Genomic DNA, 18450 nt, shown 5'->3' with positions numbered 1-18450 from the left:
TTTCGCTTATACTCATCATTGTAGGAATTGGGTTCAAGCTTTCCCCAGCCCCTTCTCATCAATGGACTCCTGACATATGCGAAGGTGTGTGGTTTGTTTGATAAATTCCTACCTCTATATCTATCTCTGAGATGTTTGAATTTTTCAAAACTCCATGGACAAGCAAAAGAGAAATGCTATCCCCACTCGGACCAACACATAACTTTTACTTGTTTAATAATAATTAAGGTGAAGTAGGGTCAAGAACAACGAATCTCTCTATGATAAAGAGATTCATTTTCCAAGTTCGTTATTATAGGTAGTTCCTACAAAGGATCAGACTAATGATGTATACAATACTTGAATTCTCGATGTAGATGTTACATAGTTGGTTCTCATCCTTCATGTGGAATAAGAAGCCTTCGTATCTTAATGCATGTATTTAATTTATTCGAAGCTATTAGAGCGGGATCTATTTTTTAGGGAATATGAGTCGAAACAATAACAAGAATATTTCTAGTGGGACATCTTTCACAATCCCTTGAGAGATAGTTCACTAATAGACCGAGGGATACGTAATTTGACTCATTCACATCCGGATCATGAATGTTTGAAATCCATATTATGCAAGGAGACATTGCTTTTGCTAATTCAAATTGAAGGGTGATATAAAATTGGTCTATTTCTGGCATCATATCCATAGTTAGCACATTCATCATAGTTAGAAGCTCCAGCTCCATATCAAGCTCACGGTCGATGTCGTCATTATCATCAATAAGAAAACTCTTTTTATCCAGGAACTTGTTCAGAAATGCTATAATGAAAGGAACATAAGAGTTTGTTGCTAGGTATTTGACCAAATAAGATCGTCCAGTTCCTATAGAACCTATCACTAAAATATCCTTAGAAAGGGATAAGGTTTTCCATGATATGGGAAATGAAAACTATTATTCCCACGGGAGGTTTGTGAATAAGTGATTGTCTAATAATGAGCAAGGAATATCCGTCTTTCTGCTAAACAGGATGTATTGAACGCATAACTCATTAGATACTTTTTATGAATGTCAACTTTGTATCATAAGTAAATTGCTCCCGGTTGTTTAATCATTTGATAATCAGAGTCATTGTTCGCTAAGTGATCACTATGAGTCAAAACTTAATAGAATTTGATCAATCCTTTTTTCTGTCTTTAAGGTGGAGAACTGAACCAAGAATTCTCTTTCTTTATCATCAATTGAATCACTATTCGAGACCCATGATTCTATTTTATCATCAATCCAATCACCGTTCATGTTTTTTCTTCTCCTTATCAATGAATAGATCTCTTTACTTGTATGACTTAAATGTCTCGTATTTCTCCAAAAAGTGATTTGACTGATGGGATTCGGTATAATACTTATGAAATCGATGATATCGATGAGATTGATATTCAAATATTTCTTTTTAGAACGTATTGATTTAACCGCATAAGCGGGACCACCATCCATAGCATGTTGCCACCAGAAGTAGAACCCCGTATTTCTTCTAAAGAATCTCCTAATTGTTTCAGAGCAACTAGAAAGAGATTCTTTAACCAAAAAGAATTCAATTTAGATGTAGGATATCTATCCATAAGTTTTCACAACTCAATCATGTATGATGGAATCATCAAAGATTTGACCCTTGCAAACTTTGCCTGTAACTCACTATAGGCTCGAGAAACAAAGAGAAGGTGTGTTCGAATGAGATAACCAGCAACAAGAAGAAGGAAAAGGATTGAATAGAGGAACTCCCAAACATTTGACGATCTCAGATGTGTCGATATCAATGATGACTCATTGTTTCGATGAATCACTTCTTCGGACAGAAGAAGATTATGTAAACACTTACTCGAAATCTCACTTATCAGATTCCATTGTGGAAGACATAGTTTTTTCTAAAGAATTCACCAAGATATATCTGATCCATGAATAATATCATCTAAAATGGATACAAATTTTTGGCTGCTACTTTATATTGGCGATAGGTCTGAAAAAGTATCTAAAAATATCAAATTTAGATAGTTGTATCCTGTCAAATTAAGGAACCTTGGCATATATGTTTGGAATATATTCCATTTTAAGAGAGTTGAAAAAGCACTATCTCATTGAAAGGTTCTATATATCCGCCCTTTCTCAAGGCATTTCTTTAGACAAAGACCTCGTTTTTTCTTTTTTTCAGATGGTAAACATTTCTCAGAACGTGGAGTATGAATCAAACCCATGTTTGAATTGAAATTGAGATACTGATGCAAGTTCTTCCCTTCTGAATTAGACGGATTCATATGTGAAAGAGGTTGACAACAAGTTCTTTCATAATTGACTATTTGTCCCTCTGCTAGAAGTGTTCTAGCAATATCTGCGATCGAGTAAATAGCTCTACGAACAAATGGATCGGATCGAATTAGAAAATGGAAAGATTTGTACAGTTATACTTTTTGTCACCATTTTGTGGAAAATCGTTAGGTGTAAATATGTTAGACACCTGTAACTCGATTGGTGAAATAGTACCTCTCTCCAAGAAAACATATTTTTTTTTTACCGTCGTGCAAAGAAAATATTTTGTTGTGAATGAACAAGATATTGAGGAACTATCCATATGTAAATTCATAATTATTGATACAAGCCTTTTCCACATAAAAAGGGAATCCTTTGTTACAATGGAAGCAGAAGTGATGTGGATTATTCAGGAATCGAAGCTGATTTACTTTAGAAAAAGAAGATATCACTGAATTTCTATGAAATGGTTCGACAGGACTCAGACAATTGTCTTGATCATGGGATGTGATTGAGAAATAGGAATCCATGTTATCAAAAGATTTCCTGCGATTGTTTCTAGTATGGAATGAGTCAATCATCCAATTTGGTGTCTTATTGAACAAAATGGTGATATTGTTCCTCCATCGATCAAGAATTTCACTTTTTGGGAAGTATGATGATCATCCAATAAAAGGGGTTTCCATTTTTGCAAATGAACGATTTGAAGACCAGTTGATTCTAACAACTGATTGCAGAGTTGATCATTGAGACCTTTCAATTCATATATGTGGGTGTTAGACCTATGAATGGGGATATTCCCAAAACTCACAAAGAAAATAGGAAGTGAATTAGACAAAAAAAGAAGAAACTTGGACAAAAAAAGAAGTAACTTGGACGAAAAGAAAGGAAATGACTTAGATAAATCTTTTTTGTTGATAACCTCAGACCAATCAATCACCTGGAAAGGACGAAAGAAACATCTTGTTCTTTCTTCAACAATTTATGATCTCATATGAAGTTTGACCATTTGTTAGAGAAAAAATAACAAATGGATCTTGTAGGATTCCAAGAAATTCTTTGATTTCTTTTTGTGAATATCTGGGACATAAAGGAATATCCAGAAAAGCATTTAGGGAATCGGTCCGATTCTATCTCTATTTGTTCCGTTTGAAGAAATGAGGGATCCCAAAGAATCAATCTTTCTTTTAGTTGTTGAATCTCTCATTTGTTTGATCAATGTGTGGTATTCTAAATCCTCATTACTAATGGAATCGAAATGATCTCTAGATCAATCAGAAGATCCTTTAAATTGGCTAAAATCTATTACTTAAACAAAACTCGATCTTGTGGAATCATATTGAATATTTGATGATACATTTCGTACCTGCTAAAAAACCGATCCTTGTTTACCATCCACTCAGTGTCTAACCAAATCCAATTCTCTCTCACTATGTTCCTTGAAAATTTCGATTCATGCGGATTCTTCCCCCAACTAAAGAAGAGATCTTGGCCGAATTGCCACGTATGAAATTGAGCATAATTTTGCAAAGAAATAGCCCACTTTTTTCTCGAGAAGAGATGGGAAACATGCTTAATATCATTTGATTTAATAGTTGATCAACTCCTTGTTGTTTGAAGAAACCCTCCACTTCAATTGGTATTTTTTTCACGAAAAGCAAACATGAGATAACAAATCCAGTCTTTCACTAAGATTTCGAATAGCTGTCCAAAATTCAAGTTGATTATGTTTTGCCTCTTCCTCGGAGAAAGACGATCAAACAATTCCTAATCATGGTCCTTGCAGATTAGATCATCCATAGAATATACAAAAAGAAACTCCAGATATTTGATATCTTTCTCTTTGAACGAGATCTCAATTCCAGCGACGGTTTCATTAGATATCTTACAACTAGAATCCCTCTTTTTTCCGATCTAGTTCCTCCACCACCATGAACCCCAATTAGATTTATGCATGATACACATTTTAGTTATTGGAAGAACCCAAGTACTTTCTTTTGGATCTAGGAAACAGCTCTCAGAGATCCTTTTTCCTTTTGGAAGATGCAGGAGTGAAACAATCAACCTATTGATATTGGAAGACCTAAAAGATTCTTCCAATGTATCATTTTTGGTCCAATGGAATTCATAGGTATAGGAAGAAGCCCTGTCAAATAGAGATTTTTTCTTTCGACCATCTTTCGATTGGTAATACGATATATAAAGATTGCTACTACAAATAGTACTATACCCTTGATCGTGAAATATCTTCTATAAAAACTTGCCAAGCTATGAAAACTCCTCACTAGGGTGATTGTTGTAGGAACTGGCCACTATTTGACTGCTTGCACTTTATCTTGATCCACTTTGATTCCTGCAGCACTTACTACAAATCCCAGAAAAGCAATCTCATCTTTGCAAAAATCACATTTGTTCATGTTAGCAAACAATATTTCCTTTCTAAGAACTTGCAAAACTTGCCTAACTTGACCCACATGCTCATCCAAGTTTCAGCTATACACCAAAATATCATCAAAATAAACAACCACAAATTTACCAATAAATGGATGCATTACCTGATTCAGAAGCCTCATGAAAGTACTGGGTGCATTAGATAATCCAAAACGCATAACTAACCATTCCTACATCCCATATTTAGTTTTAAACGCGATTTTCCATTCATCACCTTCTTTCATTTTAATTTGATGATAACCACTCCTAAGATCAATTTTAGTAAACATGCAAGAACCATGCAACTCATCAAGCATATCATCTAACCTAGGAAACAGATGTCTATATTTAATGGTGATGTTATTTATAGTCTTACAATTAACACACATTCTCCAAGAACCATCCATTTTAGGTACCAACAAAATAGGAACAGCACATGGACTTAAATTCTCATGAATGTATCCTTTATCAAGCAAGTCACTTACCTATTTTTGCAGCTCCTTTGTTTCTTCGGGATTGCTTCTATATGCTGGTCAATTTGGTACGGCAGTGCCTGGGACAAAGTCAATTTGATGTTCTATCCCTCGAATAGGTGGTAGTCCACTTGGAATCTCATTCGGGGAAAACATCTCCAAATTTCTTCAAAAGAGAAATCATTGAACTTGGCAATTCAAGTTCTTCAATGTTAGTTTGATCATTAAAACAGTTTGCTTTATATATCATGACTAGCAAGGGCTTCGTACATTCAATAGCCTTATTAATATCCAAAAAACTAAAGTAAAAATTCTGGTTTTTCCAAGCTTTTCTTTCTTTTCTTTTTCTTCCCTCGGTTTGGCTCCCATTGGCGGAAATTTCTAGATTGTTGGTGCTCTCAGGTTTGCTCTCTTTTCTCACCCCCCTCTCGGCTTTCTCTTGGTTTTTCCACTTGATATGGGTTTTAGAAAGCTTACCTTGATCAGCAACCTAAATCTCACCTTCTTGAAAGGATGGTGAAGCCGTTGCTGCCATACTTGGTTTCTCCTTGAGTTTTTGGGCCTCCCTCCTTTGTTGCATTTGTAGTTGATCTTTGTAGACCTCCTTGGGAGTCAATGGCTCCAGCTTGATTTTCTTCCCTTTAAACCTGAAAAAAATACTATTTTCTCGACCAAAATGAGTAGCATCTTTATCAAATTGCCATGGTCTATGTAGTAAAATATGTCCAGCATGCATTGGTACAATGTCACACAAGACAACATCCTCATACCTACTTACATTAAATTTAACTTTGGCTTGCTTATTTACCCTCATCTCACCACTATCATATAACCATTGTAACCTATAGGGTTCTGGATGTTTACTTGTTTTCAAGCCTAATTATCAACTACAAGATTAATTATCACGTTGTATAACTCCCACTATCTATAATCATGCTACAAATCTTACCTTGTATTTCGCAGCGAGTGTGGAAGATATTTTCTCTTTGTATCCGCTCTTCATCTTTGTAGACAGCAAGTACTCTCCTTGAAACCAAGCTTAACTCAACATTAGATGTGTCTACTGGTTTGGCTTCATCATCATTGCATTCCTGCTCTTGCTCGGTTTCAGCTTCGCTTTCTTCACTTGCAGATTCCAGCTCACCATCACCCTTTAATACCATGATTCTTCTATTTGGGCATTGGCTGGCTATGTGTCCTCTTCCTTGGCACTTAAAACAAATTATTTCTCTGGATTTTTTAGGTTTAAGATAAGATTTTATCTCACCTCTAAGTGCTTGGACAGATTCGGTCTTGGCCTCCCTTTTTGACCGGTTGGTACTTTCTTTTCCAACTTTCGGTCTTGGTTTGATTTCATTAGCTGAATTGTTTCTCCAACCACTTGAATTGAATCTCCCACTGCTGGAAGCACCTCCAAGCCGTGATATTACACCCCTCCTTTTGAATTGGTGTTCAAGCTTATTGGCTACATGCAACATCTCCTCCAACTCTAAGTATTGTTGCAATTCAAGCTGGTTGGCAACATCACGGTTCAAACCACCAAGAAATATTGCCATTGTTGCCTCCCAGTCCTCATTCATATTCAGCCTCATCATGAGCATCTCCATCTCTTTGTAATAATCCTCCACGAACCTACTTCCTTGAGACAAAGATGGTAGCCTTTGATGCAGCAACCTATGGTAATGTGATGGCACAAACCGCTTTCTCATGGCTCCTTTCATTTGTCGCCATTTTGTGATCAAGTCATCACCAACTCTCCTCCGGGTGCCTTTCTCATTTGTCCACCATTGGAGTGCATAATGGCCAAACTCCATTGCTGCCAACTTCACCTTCTTACCCTCCGAATAATTATGGCAGTCAAATGTCATCTCCATCTTTTCTTCCTACTCCAAATATGCCTCGGGATCACTTTTCCCATGAATGGTGGGATGTTGATCTTTATATTGCTAAGATTGTCATCTGTTTCTTCCTTCATATCCCTTCCACAACCAGTTCTCTCTTGGACAGCAAAGGTTTCATCCATGCCTTCCTCAAAGTCTCCATCGAAATTCTCCTGCTCAAATTCCTCTCTCGGTCTCTCACAGCCTCCTCATTGATGTGATTCCGCCCGAGCCCGCTCTACCGATAACCCGCTGTGGTGCTGACTCGACACGGATGAAGACTAGGCCAATCACAAGAGCTCAAATTAAGAGATTTAAGGACAACCTGGGAGTATTTATATAGTGGGTAATCAATCTCAATAGAGCTTGTCCACACTTGAAGATACAAAGCCTATTCTAAGCATCCAAGTGGTGGAAGCCGATACGAACCCGGGTGACGATTTTGGTACATTTTTGAAGTCTGGGAAGCATGAAATGGTTCCAATGCTTTATGGGTTCAATACATATGCCTAAGAGGTCATGGAATCAAGTTAAATCAGCCTTAAATGCAATCAAAAAGGGCTTGTACGGACAACATCAACAATTTGGCCGAATTTGCTGTATTGCTTGCTGACTTTACTGTATTTTACTGTATTAGCCTTTTCTTATTTTTCCAATCATGGGCAAGGTGTGGGACTTCATATTCAGCTTATTTGGCATCCTAAAAACCATCTAGAAGCTGATTTGGAGCTCAAAGAGGTCAAAGATTGATCAAAGTCAATCAAAAGGCTAGCAGTTTTAGTTTCCTAATTTGTTTTTACTTTTTGTTTTAGGAAACTACCATTACTTTTTGGCTTTTATTTATTTATTCTCTGGAAAAATAACTTTAGGAAGGTCTTTATTTTATTCTTTCCATTGTAAATTAATTAATTCCTAATTTAATATAAAGGAATTAATTAATCAAACTTAGATTAGGAAAGGAAGTATAGTTTCGGCCAACTAGGTTTCTTTATGTGTGGTGGCCGGTTTTCTTTATTTTTAGGGTTTTATTTCGTGGCTTTGTAGCCTATTTAAAGGCTTATTTTTCAATATGAATACAACTTTGATTTGATTAAGAAAATACTTGTGAGATTAATTATCTCTTTGTTCTTTGAGAACACCTAAAACACCATTAGAGAATTGGTTGTTTTAGCTTGACTTATCAATAGGTTTTCCATCCCCTATTGTGGCATCTACATTATACCAAGGTTTCTAACCACAGGCTGGTTAGGGGTTGAGGTCCATTCCATTAGAACTTGAACTTAATTAAAGATCCGGGCTAATATAATACGGGTTTAGGAGCAGGTCGTCCTAGGTTCGTATCACTCGTCCTCGACCTCGACCTTCAAGGTGAGAGAATTTGTGAAAGATGTTTGAAGTGCCGAAAAACAAAATCAACATTTATGCCTTATGGATTGTACAAGCCTTTGCCGATTCCTACCTATCCTTGGGTAGATTTGTCTATGGATTTTATTCTTGGTTTGCCTAGGTCAAGGACAGGTAAGGATTCAATATTTGTTGTAGTAGATAGGTTTTCTAAGATGGCACATTTTATTGCATGTAATAAAACTGATGATGCATCCAATGTTGCTAATTTATTTTTGAACGAAATTGTGAGATTGCATGGAATGCCATGAACTATTGTTTCAGATAGGGATGCTAAGTTCTTAAGTTATTTTTGGAAAACGTTGTGGGCTAAGTTAGGTACTAAGCTTTTATTTTCAACTACTTGCCACCCACAAACAGATAGGCCAACCGAAGTTGTGAATAGAACCTTGTCCGCTTTGTTACGTGCTTTAATTAGTAGAAATTTTAGAACTTGGGAAGAATGTTTGCCACATGTTGAATTTGCTTATAATAGGTCTTTACATTCAGCTACTAAATAAACACCATTTGAGATTGTTTATGGTTTTAATCCTTTGACTCCATTAGATCTAACACCTTTACCTTTGAGTGAGCGTGCTAATCTAGATGGAAAACAAAAAGCTAATTTTGTAAAACAAATTCATGAGAAGACAAAGGCAAATATTGAGAGGAGGACCGAGCAATATGCAAAGGTGGGTAATCAAGGCCGAAAACCAATGGTCTTTGAACCTGGAGAATGGGTGTGGCTGCATTTGAGGAAAGAAAGATTTCCCAAACAAAGGAAATCAAAACTCATGCCGAGGGGTGATGGACCTTTTCAAGTTTTGGAGAGGATAAACAACAATGCCTACAAACTTGATATACCAGGTGAGTATAATGTTAGTGCCACCTTCAACGTTGTGGATTTGTCTCCTTTTGCTGTAGGTGATGACTTTGATTTGAGGGCAAATCCTTTTCAAGAGTAGGGGAATGATGCGAATCCGCCCAAGACCATTCAACCGACAACCCGCTAGGGTGCTGATCCAATACAGATGAAGGTGGGGCCGATCACTAGAGCCCAAGCCAAAAAGTTCAAGGAAAATATTGCTGTCTTTATACAAGGAATAAGTCATAATCAAGAGGGGTTGCCCATATCTAAAGAACCAAGGCCTGTTTTACTCATACAAGCAATAGAAGCCAAAACGGGCCCGGGTGATGTTTTTAATGCCAATATGGAGGTCGGGTTGTATGAATTGGATCCCCATTCTTATGGGTTCAATTCATATGGTGGATGAGTCATAGAATCCAGCCAAAGTAGCTTCAAAGCCGAACAACATGGTGGTTTGTGCACAAGGGAAAGAAAGGCCAAATTTGCTGTATTCCTTGCTGGCTTTACTATATTTTACTGTATTAGCCTTTTCTCATATTTCTAAGCAAGGGCAACGTGAGGACCTTCATAATAAGCTGATTTGGCACTCCAAAAAGACTATTGAAGCTGATTTGGAGTCCAATTAGGTCAAAGAAGGGTCATTATCAACCGAGTCGAAAATTACCATATTTAGTTACCTAATTTGTTTTTACTTTTTATTTTAGGAAACTATCTTTAGTTTTAGATTTGTACTTATTTACTTATTGAACAAATAAGTTTAGGAAAGTTTTTATTTTATTATTTTATTTGTAAATTAATCAATTCCTAATTGAAAATAAGGGAATTAATTAATTAGATTAGGAAAAGGAAAGATTCGGCCAAGCTAAAACTCTTCATTGTGTGGCAGGTTTTTCCTAGGGTTTTTCAATATGAATACTACTTTGGTTTGATTAAGAAAATACTTGTGAGATTAATTATCTCTTTGTTCTTTGAGAACACCTAAAACACCATTAGAGAATTGGTTGTTTTAGCTTGACTTATCAATAGGTTTTCCATCCCCTATTATGGCGTCTACATTATACCAAGGTTTCTAACCATAGATTGGTTAGGGGTTGAGGTCCATTCCATTAGAACTTGAACTTAATAAAGATCCGGGCTAATATAATACGGGTTTAAGAGCAGGTCGTCCTAGGTTCGTATCACCCGGGTAGCGATTTTGGTGCATTTATGGATTCTGGGCAGTCGGAAATGGGTTCAAATCTTCTTGAATTAAATTTATATCATTAAGATGTCATGGGAACTAGTCAAGAACAAAGCTAAGCTGTTCATTTAGGGATTATGCACATGAGAGAGAAATTGGCCGATTTTTGATTTATTATTTGTTGGCTTTACTATATTTTACTAAGTTGGCATTTTCTCTTTGATCCAAGCAAAGGAAATGTGTGGGACTCTATGATAATCCTATTCGGCATCCTACAAAGCATATGGAAGCTGATTTGGAGCTTAAATTGGTCAAAGTCGACTTAGTAAAAAAGATAGTATTTTAGTTTCCTAATTTGATTTCTACTTTTTGTTTTAGGAAATTACCTTTACTTTTGGTTTTTGTTTATTTATTTTCTTGAAAAGTAATTTTAGGAAAGTTATTATTTTATTTTTATTCTCTTCATTGTAAATTAATTAATTCCTAATTCAAAATAAAGGAATTAATTAATCAAAATTATATTAGGAAAGGAGAGAGAAACTTCGACCACTTTAGGAAACAACATGTATGGACAATTTTGTTTTCCTTTAGCTTTTAGGGTTTTATTTTGTTTTATTTTAGACTATAAAAGGGTTTATTTTTTAGGAAGAACACAGCTTTAATAATAATACAGAATTTATTTTGTGAGATTAAATTTCTCTTTGTTCTTTTGAACACCTAAAACACCATTAGTGAATGAGTGTTTTAGTTTGACTTATCAATAGGAAATCCATCACCTATTGTGGTGTCTTCATCATACCAAGGTTTCTAACCACAGGTTGATTAGGGGCAAAGGTGACCATTAGAACTTGAACATAATTAGATCCGGGCTATATAATACGGGTTTAGGTGCAGGTCATCCTAGTTCGTATCATTTGGTATGAGAGCCGAATTTTGTTCAAGTTTGATCTATCTTTATTTGCTTTCTTTGTTGTTGTGTTAATTTGAAATTTTGGCATTAGGTTAAGGTTGTTTCTATCATCATACACATTCTGCATATTTAAAAAAACAAAAATAAAATTCATTCCTAGTTAAATTAGGTTTTCCTAGTTTTACCGTATTTTTGTTTCCTAGTTTGTTGGTTGTCTTTCATTATTGTTCTTGGAAATTTAGTTTGTTGTTGATTTTTCTTTTCTGTTTTAGTCTTAAATATTTGCATTCATATATTTAAAAATAGGAAAAAAAGAAAAGCCAAACATATATATTAAAAAAAAAAAAAAACTGCACAATTTGTATTTTGGTTGGGAGCTCATGGGTTTGGTGTTGGAATTTCCATTTTGAAGTTGACTCTTGCTACTGCAGTTGTCTTATTTCTGTGAGTAAAAGGAAAAAAAGAAAAAAGAAAAAGAAGAAAAAAAAGCCGAATATAAAAAAAAAAAAATCTGTTTGCTGAATTTGGTGTTGAAATTTATTGGAGCTGCTGTTTTGTTGATTATTTATTCAATATTTGGAGTTGTTGGGGAATTATTTTCTTGCGGGATATTTGAATTTTGGGTGCTTAAATTATTTTGATAAAAATTAGTTAACGGAATTGATACAAAACTTGAATTACAAGAACAACCAACACTATTCCTTAATTTTGTTTGAATTGATTCTTGTTCGTGTTTGAAATTCTTTTTCTAAATTTTTATTCTTCAATCTTTATTTTCTTATCATCTGGTCTAGTTCTTATTGATTATGAATTTTTCCTTGTTAATTTGCCTTATTTTACCTAGAAAAGCCGAAAACTAGATTTTGCTAATTCATTCGGTATTCTTGCTTTTGCTATTGTTTTGTTGATAAATTGAATTAAAATATACTTGTGATCTAATTGCTGTTTTGTGGATGTTTTAATTAGAACGTTGAGATAATTCATTGAGTGGAAAAAGGCAAGAGTGTGTGAGCTTCAAAGAGGGTAAAAGCCGAAACTAGTGTGCGAACATGAGTGTTGAGATCTTTGTTTGAGTGAAACAGATGAGGGAGTGATTTTTGGAGAGAATTTATTTTATTTTGCATTATTTATAATAACATGGGAGATTCAAGGTTGAGGAAAGGAGATCCACCACTAAGAATCAATGAAGAAGAATCCGTAGGATTCCATGGTGATTCCCACGCTATGAGGAATGGTGAGCAAACAGAAATGAGGGCTATCTTGAAACAATTGCAGTTGATGAATGCTCAATTCGGTCAAATAAATCAAAGGATGGATAGAATAGAAACATCTCATGGAGGACCAAATTTGAGACAAGAGTTCCATGGAGGTGGAGGTGGAGGTCGAGGAGGCCATGGAAGACCAAGAGTGGGGATTGAAGAGGAAAAATTTGGAGATGATTTTGAGGAAGGAATGGATGAAACACTTGCTGTCCAAGAGAGGCTCAGCCATGGGAGGCATAGGAGAGAGGAGGTAGATGATGATCTTTGCAACATCAAGGTAAACATACTACCTTTCATGGGAAAAAGTGGCCCGGAGGCTTACTTAGAATGGGAGGAGCGAATGGAGATGATTTTTGATTGTCCCAACTATTCGGAGGCTGAGAAGGTACAATTGATAGCAATGGAATTTGGCCATTATGCACTCCTATGGTGGACAAATGAACAAAACACCCGAAGGAGAGTAGGTGATGAATTGATCACTTCATGGTGACAAATGAAATGAGTCATGAGAAAGCGGTTCGTATCATCACACTATCATAGCTTGTTACGTCAAAAACTTCAATCTTTATCTCAAAGAAATAGGTCTATGGAGGATTATTACAAGGAGATGGAGATGCTTATGATGAGGTTAAGCATGAATAAAGATAGAGAAGCAACCATGGCAAGGTTTCTTGGTGGTTTGAATCGTGAAATAGGCAATCATCTAGAATTACAACCATATGTGAAATTAGAGTAGATGTTGCATGTGGCTATTAAATTAGAGCATCAATTAAAGAGGAGAGGTGTAAGCTCATGGTTTGGAGGAGTTACAAACAGTGGGAGGTCGAATCCAAGTGCTTGGAGAAGTAATCTCGTCTATGAGTCAAAGCCAATACCGAAACTAGGTGAAGAAAGCTCCAATCGGCCAAAAAGGGAAGCTAAGGCCGAATTTGTCCAAGCATCAAGGAATGAAGGTAAATCTGATTTTAAACCTTGTAGAACTCATGATGTTGTGTGCTTTAAATGCCAGGAAAGAGGACACATTGCTAGTCAATGCCCAAATAGGAGGATCATGGTACTGAAAGGTAATGGTGAACTAGAATCCGAAAGTGAAGAAAGTGATGCTGAAACCGAAATTGATAGTGAAGTTGGAGATGATGGGCATGATGAATCCAAAACTCTCAAGGCATCTAGGGCTGATTTGAGTTTAGTATCTAGGAGGTTTCTAGCCGTGTACAAATATGAGGACCAAATTTAAAGAGAGAACATCTTCCACACCCGACATGAAATCCAAGGTAAGATTTGTAGTATGATAATTGATAGTGGGAGTTGTACAAATGTAATTAGTAACATTGTGGTTGATAAATTAGACTTAACAATCATTAAACATCCAGAACCTCATAGATTACAATCACTTAATGGTAGTGGTAGGATGAAAGTGAATAAACAAGCCAAGGTAAAATTTAAAATAGATAAATATATGGATGTTGTTTTGTGTGATGTTGTTCCTATGCATGCCGGACATATTCTATTAGGTAAACCATGGCAATTTGATAAAGATACTACCCATTATGGTCGAGAGAATTATATTGTTTTTAGATTTAAAGGCAAGAAGGTCAAGTTGGAGCCATTAACTCCGAAGGAGGTTTCTAGAGACCAACTACAAATGCAACAAAGGAGGGAAGCCGAGAGGCTTAAAGAGAAGACTAGTATGGCACCAATGGTTTCACCATCCATTCAAGAGGGAAAATGTGAGCTTGCTGTCCAAGGTATGTCCTCTAAAACCCAGGTTGAGTGGAAAAATTTTAATAAAACCGAGAGTGAGAAACTTGGAGAAAAAGCCGAGAGTGATGCAAAATTCAATGAAACCGTGAGTGAAAAAGGAAAAGAAAGAAAAGAAAGAAAAAATAAAAATTTTTATTTGAGTTTTGGTGATGTTAATAAAGCAATTTTGATTAATAAACCATTGCTGGTTATGATTTATAAAGATGTTTATTTAAAAGGCACGATGAGCATACATATCCTCCTTAACTTCTATTGTAATGGACTGAATGTCGTTCATAAGGAATCGGAGGAAGATGCGACGATTTTTTCCAAGAAATCCCCAACAAAAAAAACACACTGTTCCTTCTTTTATCGAATCGATCATAACCACTACCTACATTCCATGAAATTGTGCACCACAAATAGGAACTAATTAAAATATCTATGATTCTGTAGAAAGACATCATGATCCCCTGTGGAAAAAAAATTATTTGCTGATAGGGAACTAAAGATATAAAATTCCTACCAAAATAACCAGAAGTTCTAACCAATAAAAATCTAATGAACCTAAAATAAGGATAAAGGCCCAGCAGAAATTACTTGTTTTTCGAGACCGTGCTATAAGTTCTACCCATATACGGTCTAATCGCCAACTCATACTATACTAGATCTAGTTGCACTTTATTGGAACTGGGGAATAACCAAAAAAAATTTGCTTTCATTTTTTTGTTTCCGAAGTAACTCTCATCAACTAGCACTGTTTTGATGTGAACTTTTAGGAGTAATTCATCGAATTGCGTAGATCTAAACTAAAATACGAACATCCCTTTCATATGATATCTTATAGATATCCACATACATATATTGACTGTACATTTCAGAAATTCATCCCGATATCGATCCATTTGAAAATAGCTCTAATTCAGTTACTCATATATCATGTTTACACATTCATATGAGCTTATGCTCAGAAGAAGCCACACGTTATACCATATTCTAAAAAATAGATAACCCTGCTATGATTCATGTAAGTCTTGAAAAAAAAAAATAGATAAGATTTTGCCCCATCGTATTTAAATTTTTTATTTTTTTTTTAACATGAAGAGATAAAGAAACCATTGCAATTGTTGGAAAAACTAAGCCCACTAAAGGCACAAAAATAGAGGGTAAGGTGTTAAGAATTGTCATAGAATGGGTACCTCGATTTAATATTTGATTTGTACTTGTTATGTATTGTTATATTAATCTTTTAACATGTTATAAAGATATCTTATAATTCATAGAATAATTATACTATTAACCTAATTATTACCTAAGTGAGTATATACACTAATTAATATTAAGTATTAATAAAGAGTATATAATGTATATATACTAAAATATAATAAAATAAGATAATAAAATAAGGATATAATAAGGAGTCTATAATATAAGAGTCTATAGACTAATATATATATATTTTTAATATATTTAATATATATTAAATAAAAAAAGAAAATATTATAAGTTTGTAAAATATATAATAGACTAGAATATATTAAGTACGTATATAATATAATTAATGTAAATCAAAAGTGTAAATATGTAAATAAAATAAGTAAATAAATGAGCTTATTCATCTTTCTACATGCAATATACGTATGATAATTCACTTTTTCATTATGTTCATTATTTATTTTTATTATTCTTCATTTTTGTTTTTCCTTTCTCTAAAAAATTCGTTATAATACGATCCAACAAAAGAGATTCTTAGTAAAATTGGGGATTCTTGAGGGATATAGAAAGATGCATGACCCCCTTGTACAATTTCATGGACGAAAGAGATAGAATTTGCTCTTTTTCTTTGGTTTGACAGAGATTTCTTGACCTGATTAGTAATCAGGCCTATTGATAAAAGAAGTATCCGCATGATTCTTTTTTCAATTTAACCTTATGTTACCAAACAAAAATCCCTTCTTGGAATTTTGATTTTGCTTCCTATAAACTAAATAACTACTTGGTTACCACAAAACAAGTAATAAATTTTTGAACTTATTAAATTTAATAATTTATTAAATATTAAATTAAGGATAAAATTAAGGATAAGGATATATGGCTCTCCATAATTTTATTTTTAATTTCATTTTTTGATTCAAAGGAAAGAAAGCATGGAGCTGAAATAGCTCACTCAGAACGCCTTTTAAAGGATAACGTTAAATGATTAGATTGAATAAGGCCTTATGGAAAAATTATTCAGCCGCTTGTGCACCCTCAGGTACTGTCTTATTCAATGTTTTTCAATTACTTTTTTACCCGCAAATGCAACATAGGCATTTGGTTCGGCAATAATGATATCTCCCAACATACCAAAACTAGTTGTCACCCCACCTGTAGTAGGAGATGAAAGGATTGATACATAGAATAACTTATTATTTGATTGATAGTAATATAAAGCAGAAGATATTTTAGGCATTTGCATAAAGCTCAAGCTTCCTTCTTGCATACGTGCACCTCCAGAAGCACACACTAGAATAAGAGGTAAAAATTTATTGGTAGCTTGTTCGATCAAACGTGTGATTTTCTTGCCCGCTACCAATCTCATACTACCCCCCATAAACTGAAAATCCATAACCCCGATTGCTACAGGAATACCATTTAGTCGACTTATGCCTGTTTGAATAACATCAATTAATCCTATCATTCTTTGATTAAAATCAATAAGATCTTTATAAGGTTCCTCCTGCGAATGAAATTTTATGGGAACCCTAGAGACCATATCTTCATCCAGAGGCTCCCAAGTACCTGGATCAACCAAACTTTTGATTCTATCTGAACAAGTCATTTTCAAATGACGTCCACGATGTTCAAAAGTATTCATTTGAAAAATTGTATAACTTAATCAATAATTATTTTCATATTACACCCATAAATATTTGTATTTTTTAGTTATCTCTAAATCACTTCTCTGTCTCTTATTTGTATTTGATTTAGAGAAAATGCTAAATCATTTTTTCTTTCTCTTATTTCAACTAGAGCTTTCTTTAATTTGCTTTCTTTTAAAATTTTATTTAATTTTAATTTGTTTTCTTTTAGTTGAGTTAGAGCTCTCTTGAACTCTCTTTTTCTTAGAGTTTTTACACTATCATCCATACTGATTCGTATACTAGAACTCCTAGCTTTTACTACTCTTATCCTTTTCGCCACAAATGTAACTATAAATGTAACTGTCATTGAAATTGATACCACTACTTAAAATATAACGATCAGTACTGATTTAAGAAAAAAGATAACGGTCAATGCAACTAGTAATGTGATTATTCCAACCATATTTAATGTCTTACATGTAACGATAATGGTGAGGATCGTCACTTTTAGATACTTTATTCAGATAACTAGATTTCTGATAACTATAAAAATAACTTTTTCGTGCACTTAGGAAAGAACGATCGATGTCAGTCTCAAAAATTCGATTTTCAATATCGAAATATATGGAGTAATGGTCCCTGTTACTATCCCTAAAGAAAAAATTTGATCAGATATGAAATTTCGAATATACCTCCTGACGCTAACTAAATGATCAACATTACTGTAAATATTATTGTTACTCTCAATCCCATTAGGAATTTTTTTATTAATATGATTTATAATTGGATCTTTATTTACAATAATATTTTCATTTTCAATAGGACCACCAAAATTATCCATTGATTTACTTAACCTATACCTGTATTTTAAACCCCTCCTAAACAACATCGAATCGAACCGACATTTTTCCATAGAGCTTTCTTGCCCCTGTTTACCTGAAAATACACTAAATGAATAGTAATTTGATAAAAATCATTTGAATATTCCGATTAGATTTTAGAATCAAAGTAAGCATATAAATCCAATCGCTAGGATTATTAACTAATAACAAGAGATATTGAAGAAAAAAAAAAGTGATTATCCCTTGCGAGAATCCGGAGTATCTCTTCTCTATATATGATAAAATAGGATGAAATCTTCTTTTAATTCAAAATCATTGAAAAGGGTTTTTTTATTATTATAAATAGCAAACAGCGGGTTCCTC

The 18450-nt window shown here is 34.4% G+C and overlaps 2 pseudogenes; both read right to left on the bottom strand.

Annotated features, from left to right (window-relative positions):
* Positions 1-458: 458 nt before the first annotated feature.
* Positions 459-1591, bottom strand: LOC132799952 (protein Ycf2-like; annotated as a pseudogene).
* A 15039-nt stretch (positions 1592-16630) lies between these two features.
* LOC132799863 (acetyl-coenzyme A carboxylase carboxyl transferase subunit beta, chloroplastic-like) lies at positions 16631-18158 on the bottom strand (annotated as a pseudogene).
* Between the last annotated feature and the right edge of the window lie 292 nt (positions 18159-18450).

The sequence above is a fragment of the Ziziphus jujuba genome, chromosome 11 (assembly GCF_031755915.1).
Source record: "Ziziphus jujuba cultivar Dongzao chromosome 11, ASM3175591v1".
In the NCBI taxonomy this organism is placed as follows: domain Eukaryota; kingdom Viridiplantae; phylum Streptophyta; class Magnoliopsida; order Rosales; family Rhamnaceae; genus Ziziphus; species Ziziphus jujuba.
Note: the sequence above shows the minus strand (reverse complement) of the source record. Positions and strands in the feature narration are given on the sequence as shown.